Genomic DNA, 8,129 nt, shown 5'->3' on the forward strand with positions numbered 1-8,129 from the left:
GCTAGGATTTCCAGAGCCCCAGAGGCCCAGTAGCTAAAGAGTTCAGAACCCGGATTAACAGGATCCCCAGGACCGCAGAGTCCCAGCGCATTAATATCCCAAGAGCTCCAGGAGACCCCAAATCCGAGAGGCCCAGGAGATTTAGAGTCCCAAGAGAGCTAGGAGCCCCCGAGCCACACAAAGCCCAGAACCGTGGGAGCCTCAGAGCCTCAGAAACCCCGAGTCCCCCGTACCCCGGAAAACCCAGACGTAGAAGAGCCTCAGAGCCCAGAGTCCCAGAGACCCAGGACCCCAAGAGCTCCAGAAGCCGCACGGCCAAAGAGTATCAGAGCCCCAGGAGCTCCATAGCCCCAGGGGCTCCAGAACCCAGAACCTTAAAGTAAAATGAGCCCCAAGTCTTAGAGCCCCAGATCCTCAGAGCTATAAAAGACACAGAGCCCTAGGAGCCCCAAGGTCCCAGAGCCCCAGATCACCAAGAATCCCAGATACCCAGGTGCCCCGGAGTCCCATCTGCCCTAGAGTCCAGAGTTCCAGAGCCACAGCAGTACCAGAGCCCCAGGAGCCCCAGAAACCAGGGTCCTAGAGTCCCTGGAACACCAAAGCTCCAGAACGCCGGATCCCCAGAACCTCGGGATCCCTGGAGTCACAAGGAAAGCAGGAGTGTTAGAGCCCCAGAGCCCCTTAGACGCAGAACCTCAGGAGCCACAGGGTCTCAGAGTACCATAGATCCAGCAGGCCCAGGGTCCCAGAGTCCGCAGGCTCTAGGAGCCCAAGAGCCCCGCTAGCCCCTAATTCCCTCAGCCCTGGACTCCTAGAGCCTCAAGATCCCTGGAGTCCCAAGAATCCCAAAGCCCTATTGCCATATAGCCCCAGAGCCCAGGAGCCCCAAGGACACAGAGCCCTAGAGCCTGAGGAATCCTTGAGTCCCATGAACACCAGGAGCCCCAGAGAACAGATCCCCCAAATCTAAGGAGTCCCTTAGAGCTCCAGGATCTCCAAAACACCTGATCCTGAGTAACAGGGTTTCGAGACCTCCAGGATCCCTAAGACTACAGAACCCAAGAGCCCCAGATTCCTGAGCCCCAGAACCCCAAGAGCTACAGAGCCCCAGAAGCCCCAGGTTGTCAAAGCCCTAGCGCCCCAGGACGCCCAGAGTCCCAACAGGTTGAAAGTCCCAGAGCCCCAGATCCCTAGAATCCAGGGATCCTTGGAGGACAAAGCACCCCAGAAGCCCCAAGAACCCCATAGTCTCAGTAGCTCAAAGTCCCCAGAGCCTCAGAGCCCAGAAGACCCAGAGAACAAAAGCGTCAGAAGGCCCAGAGCCCCAGGAACCCCAAGACCTCAGAGCCCTAGAGTCTCGGGAGTGCCAGAGCCAAGAGTACCAAACCCTCAAAGTCCCAGAGATCCAGATCCCCAGAGCTCCAGGAACTCTGGAGTCCCAATAACCCCAAGAACCCAAACACCCAGTGTCAAAGAGCCCCAGAGCCCAAGGAGACCCAAAGATCCAGGAACCCCAAAGCCCAGAACCCCAGATTCCCAGGAGCCTCAAAGCCCCAGTGCCCCGGATCCCCCAAACCTCGGGAGTCATGGAGTCACAAGAACCCAAGGATCCCCAGAACTCCAGATTCCCAGTAGCCCCAGGATCCCCAGAGCCCTGGAGTCCCAAGGACCCTATGAGAACCAGAGACTCCAATCTCCAGGAGACCCAGAGCCCCTGAGTTCAGAGCCCAATAGCCCCAGGAGCATCAAAGCCCAAAGAGCCCCAAGGCCCCCAAGCCCCCAAGCCCCAGGAACCCCAGAGACCCAGCGTCCAGAGACGCAGATCCCAAGAAGTCACAAAGCCACAGAGCCCCCGAACCCCTGGACCCCAAAGAGCCCCAGAGTCCAGAGCCACAGAGCCCAACGTCCCCGATTCCCAGAGCCGCAAGACCGGGAGTCCAAAGAACCCCAGGAAAACCAAAGCCCCAGAGCCCCAGATCCCCAGAGTCCCAGGAGCCCTGGAGTCCCAGCAATCCAAAGAGGCCCAGAGACTCAGAGTCCCATAGTTCCTGAGTCATAGCGCCCGGGTGCATCAAAGCATCAGGAGCCCCAGAGCACCAGAATCAAGGGCCACAGAGACCAAAGAGCTTGTGAGCCCGTTGTTGGGTAGGGACCGTTTCTATATGCTGCCAACGTGTACTTCCCAAGCGCTTAGTACTGTGCTGTGAACACAGTAAGCGCTCAATACATACGATTGAATGAATGAATGAATGAATAAGGCCCTAGAGACCCACGGTCCAGAACCCCAGAGCCTCATGAATCCGACAACCCCAGGATCCCTAAGACCCCAAATCCCCAGAGTCCCAGGAGCCCCAGAGCACCTGAGCCACTGGAACCCCAGGGTTCCAGGGGCCCAAGAGCCTAGAGCTCCAGATTTCCACAACCCCACGAGCCCTGGAGTCCCAAGAAGAGCATAAGCCCCAGAGCCCCAGAGTCCCCGAGCTCCAGCAGTCTCCGAGACACAGAATCCAGAGCCCCAGAGCCAGGAACCCCAGAGTCCCAGGTGCCCCAGAGCTTAGAACCCCAGATTCCCAGAGCCCAAGCGTTCAATGCCCCAGAACCACAGAGCCCCAGAAGCCCTGAGCCCGAGAGCCTCGGATCATTAGGGCACCTGGAATCCGAGAGTTCTAGGAGCCCCAGAGCTCCAGAAGCCTCGAACCCAGAGATATGTATCTCCAGAAGCCCATTAATCCTGAGAACCTCAGAAACCCCAGAGCCTCAGAGCCCCAGAAACCCCGGAGTACCAGAACCTCAGAAAGCCCCAGAGTCCAGAGTACCAGGTTCCCAGGTCCCCAAGGCCCCAGAGCTACAGTGCACAGGAAGCCTGAAAAACCTAGGATCAAGAGGGCTCCATGAACCTCGAAATCCAGAGACCCAGATCCCCCGGAGCCCTGGAGTCCCAAGAGCAACAGGAACCCAGATCCGCAGAGCCCTAGGAGCTCTGGAGTCCCGTAAACCCAAGGACCGCAGAGCTCCAGAGCCACAGTGCCCTACAGGCTCAAACCCCCAGGAACCACAGAGCCCAAAGAGCCAAAGAGCTCCAGGAGCCACAGAGCCCAGATCCCTTAGTGTCCCAGGATTCTCCAAGTCCCTGAACCCCAGATCCCCAGAGCTTCAGTAGCCCTGGAGTCACAATAACCCCAGGAATGCTATTGACCCAGAGCTCCAGGAGATCCATGGTCTCAGGATCCTTGGACTCCCAGGAATGGCATGAACCCCAGCTACCCAGAGGCCTAGAGCCTCAGAATCCAGAGTCCCAGAGCCCCAGGATCCTCTAGGCGCCATAGCCCCATAATTCATTTATTCATTCAATAGTATTTATTGAGCGCTTACTGTGTGCAGAGCACTGTACTAAGCGCTTGGGAAGTCCAAGTTGGCAACATAAAGAGACGGTCCCTATCCAACAGCGGGCTCACAGTCTAGAAGGGCGAGACAGACAACAAAACAAAATATATTAAGATAAAATAAATTCATTCACCCCAGAGCAACAGAGTCCCAATAACCCCAAGGTCTAAGAGCCCCAGAGCCCCAGAACCCCAGGCATGTCAGAGCCAAAGATACGAGAGCTCCAGAGTCCCAGTAGCACCAAAGACCCAGAGCTCAGATCCCCTCTGCCCAGATCTCCTCAGGGGCTAGAGGTCTAGGAACAGTCGAGTCCCCAGAACCCCAGGAACCCCCAAATCCCAGCGCCCTAGACCACAGGAGCCCTATGAGCCCCAGGGCCACAGTGCCTCAGAGTTCCAGTGCCCCAGGATACCGAATGTCCTAGAGCCGAAAAGTTCCAGGATCCCTAGAACCCCAGGAGTCACAAGGTCCCAGAGCCCAAGATCTCCAAGAGCCCCGGAACTCAAATCCCAGAGACCCGAGAGCAGCAAAGCCCCAGATCCCCAGATCCACTGTGCACCTGGAGTGCCAAAGGCCCAGAGTCCAGAACTCTAGGCACCCGAGAGCCCCAGAGCCCCTGAAATCTAGGAGCCCTGAGCCCCAGGAGCAGTGCCATGCCAAAATCCCTGTCTCAAAGACCCAGAGACCTAGAAGCTCAGGAGCCCCAGAGTTAGACCCCAGAGTTCCAGAACCCCAGGTGGACCAGACTCACAGGTTCCCCAAAGCATCCGAGTCTCAAGAGCCCCAGAGTCCAGGAGTCCAGAGCTCAAGACCCAGGAGTCCCAAGGCCTAAGTGTCACAAAGTACTGAGAACTCAAGAGCCCCAGCAGCCCCAGAGCTCTAGCAGCACTGGAGCCCAGAGACCCAGGTCCCCAGGAGCCCTGGAGTCCCAAGATCACCAGGACCTTCAAAAAACCAGGGCCTCATGGCCTCACAGCCCCAGAGCCCCAGGAGCCCCAGGCTCCTCCTCCACCTGTTCGTGGTCCTCTCCTTAGCCTTGTCTTAGCCCGCGTCCTCTGCCTGATCCTGGCCCACCTCTGAAACCTAGTCATGGCTCTCCTCTTCCACCTTTTTCTGGCCCTCCTCCCTCACCTGGTACTGGCGTTCCTCCTCCGCCCGGTCCTGGCCCTTCTTCTCCTCCTTTTCCTGGCCCACCTCTATGGCCTGGTTCTGGCCCTTCTCAATCACCTGGTCCTAGCCCTCCTCCTTCACCTAGTAATGGCTCTTCTCCTCCGACTTGTCCTGGCCATCCTCCTCCTTCTGGTCCTGGCCCTTCTCCTCCACCTGGTCCTGGCCTGCTCTTCTGACTTGTCCTGGCCAACCTCTTCCTGTTCCTCGCCCTTCTCGTCTACCTGGCCCTGGCCCTCCTCCTCTATCTGGTTGTGGCCTTTCTCCTCCACCTGGTCCTGCTCCTCTCCTCTGCCATGTCCTGGCCCACCTCCTCGACCTGGTCCTGGCCTTTCTCATCTACCTGGTCGTGGCCCTCCTCCTTCATCTGGTAGTGGCTCTCCTTTTCTGTCTGGTCCTGACCCTCCTTTCTGTCTGGTCCTGGTCCTCCTCCATCAGCTGGTCCTGGCCCACATCCTCAGCCTGGTCCTAACTCTTCTCGTCCACCTGGACCTGGTCCTTCTCCTCCACCTGGTAATTCCTTTCCTCCTCCACCTAGTCCCGGCCCTCTCCTTCGCCTTGTTCTGGCCCACGTCCTCGACCTGGCCCTGGCCCTTCTCATTTACGTGGTCATGGCCCTCCTCCTTCACCTGCTACTGACTCTCCTGCTGCGTCCTGGTCCCCCTACTTTGCCTGGTCCTGACCCTCCTATTCTGTCTAGTCCTGGTCCTCCTCCACCGGGTGGTCCTGGTACTCCTCCTTCAACTGTTACTGGCTCTCCTTTTACACCTTGTCCTGATCCCCCTATGCGGCCTTGTCCTGGCTCTCTTCCTCCGCCTGGTCCTGACCTTCCTCCTCCACCTGGTCGTGGCCTACCTTCTCCAACTGGTCCTGGCCATCCTACAACACTTGGTCACGACAGTCCTTTTGTGCTCTTCCTGGCCCTCCTTCTCCATCTGGTCTTGCCCCTCTCCCCCTCCCATTTTCTGGCCCACCTCCACGACCTGGTCCTGTCCCTTCTCATCTACATAGTGGTGGCACTCCTTCATTCATTCATTCAATCGTATTTATTGAGCGCTTACTGTGTGCAGAGCACTGTACTAAGCGCTTGGGAAGTACAAGTTGGCAACATATAGACACGGACCCTACCCACCAACGAGCTCACAGTCTAGAAGGGGGAGACTGACAACAAAACAAAATATGTGGAGCAGTGTCCACATTGGTCCCCGTATCGGACCCCACATCGGACAACAAAACCAAACATGTGGACAGGTGTCCACATCGGTCCCCATGAGGACCGATCCATTCGGACTCCACTAGGAGGCGCCCCGATCACGTCCCTCCAGGGCCTCCCTCTTGTCTTCCGCTCTCGAGTCACCTCCTACCCACGGTGACACATTGACTACCTCTCTCCCAGAACGTCCCAACTCCGTCTGCCATCGTTCTGGCACCCCCGTAACTGATGTCCGCCCTCCGGGCGAGTCCTAACCCTCACAGAGGCCCCTGGGCCTGGACTGGTTCCGACGGGGGAGGGAGGGAAGACCCGACTCCTTCTTCACCTGATACTGGCTCTCATTTTCCACCTGCACCTGGACTTCCAAGTTTGCCTGGTCCTGACCCTCCTATTCTGTTCGGTCCTGTCCCACCTCCTCCACCTGGTCCTGGCCCTCCTATCCTGCCTGGTACTGACAGTCTTACTATGCTGTTCCTTTCCCTCCTCCTCCCCCTGGTCCTGGCCCACCTCCTAGTCCTGGTTCTGGCCTCCTCCTCTGCCTTGTCCTGGTCCACCTCCTCGGCCTAGTCCTGGTGCTTCTTGTCTGCCTGGTCGTGGTCCTCCTCATTCATTCATTCACTCGTAATTTTCGAACGCTTACTGGGTGCAGAGCACTGTACTAAGCGCTTGGGAAGTACAGGTCAGCAACGCATAGAGATGGTACTCATCCAACAACGGGCTCACAGTCTAGAAAGGGGAGACAGACAATAAAACAAAACAAAACATGTAGACAGGTGTCAAAATCGTCAGAACAAATAGAATTAAAGATACATGCACATCATCAACAAAATAAATAGAATAGTAAATATGTACAAGTAAAATAAATAGAATAATAAATCTGTACAAATATATACAAGTGCTGTGTGGAGGGGAAGGAGGTAGGACTAGGGGTATGGCGAGGAGGAGAGGAAAAAGGGGGCTCAGTCTGGGAAAGCCTCCTGGAGGAGGTGAGCTCTCCTCCTCCACCTGGTCCTCTTCCTCCACCAAGTCCTGGCCCTCCTACAACGCATGGTCACGACAGTCCTGCATGTCCTGGCCCATCTCCGCGACCTAGTCCTGGCCCTTCTCATCTACCAAGTTGTGGCCTTCCTCCTTAACCTGGTATTGGCTCTTTTTCCACTTGGTCCTCACTCTCTTACTTCACCTGGTCCTGCCTCTCCTATTCTTTCTGGTCCTGGTCCTCTTCCACCGGCTGGTCCTGGCCCTCCTCCTTCACCTGGTACTGGCTCTCCTTTTATACTACTCCACCTGGTCCTGCCCCTCCGAATCTACCTGTCCTGGCCTTCCTATCCCTCCTGGTACTGACAGTCCTACTGCGCAGTTTCTGGCCCTCGTCTTCCACCTTTTCCTGGTGTACACCTAGTCGTGGTCCTCGTCCTCGTCCTGGTCCTTCTCGTCCACCTAGTCCTGGCCCTCCTTCTTCACATGATACTGGTTCTCTTCTACACTTTGTCCTGGTCCACCTTTTCTGCCCGGTGGTGGCCCTGCCTTTGGTACTGACCCTAGTACTCTACCTGGTCCTGATCCTTCTCCTCCGCCTAGTCCTGGCCCTTCTCATCTGCCTGTTCCTGGCACTCCTCTACCTGGTCGTGGCCCTCCTCCTCCATCTGGTCGTGGCTGACCTCCTCGACCTTATCCTGGTCCTCTCCTCTGCCTTGTCCTGGCCCACCTCCTTACCAGGTCCTGGCCCTTCTCATCTGCCTGGTCATGACCCTCCTCTTTCATGTGGTACCGGCTCTGCTTTTCCGCATGGTGCTGGCTCTCCTACTCCGCCTAATCCTGACCCTCCTATTTTATCTGGTCTTAGTGCTCCTCCACCGACTGGTCCTTTCCCTCCTCCTTCACACTGGTACTACCTCTACTTTTCTACCTTGTCCTGGCCCTCCTACTCTGCCTGGTACTACCTTCCGATTCTGCCTGGTCCTGGCCCTCCTATCCCACCTGGTACTGACAATCCTACTATGCTTTTCCTGGCTCACCTCCTCCCCCTGGTCCTGACCCACCTCCTAAGCCTTGTCCTGGCCCTTCTTGCCCATCTAGTCCTGGCCCTTCTTCTCCACCTGGTCCTGGACGTCCTACACAGCTTGGTCATGACAGGCGTTCTGCACTGTTCCTGACCCTCCCTCTCCACCTGGTTCCGGCCCCCTCCTTCACCTTGTCCTGGTCCACCTCGACCTGGTCTTGGCCATTCTCATATACCTGGTCCTGTTCCTTCTCCTCCACCTGGTCCTTGCCCTCCTCCTTCACATGGTACTGGCTCTCCTTTTCTGCTTAGTCCTGACGCTCCTATTCTGTTTCAACTCGGTCTCACTCCACCGGCTGGTCC

Source organism: Tachyglossus aculeatus, unplaced genomic scaffold (genome assembly GCF_015852505.1).
Source record: "Tachyglossus aculeatus isolate mTacAcu1 unplaced genomic scaffold, mTacAcu1.pri SUPER_30, whole genome shotgun sequence".
Lineage (NCBI taxonomy): Eukaryota > Metazoa > Chordata > Mammalia > Monotremata > Tachyglossidae > Tachyglossus > Tachyglossus aculeatus.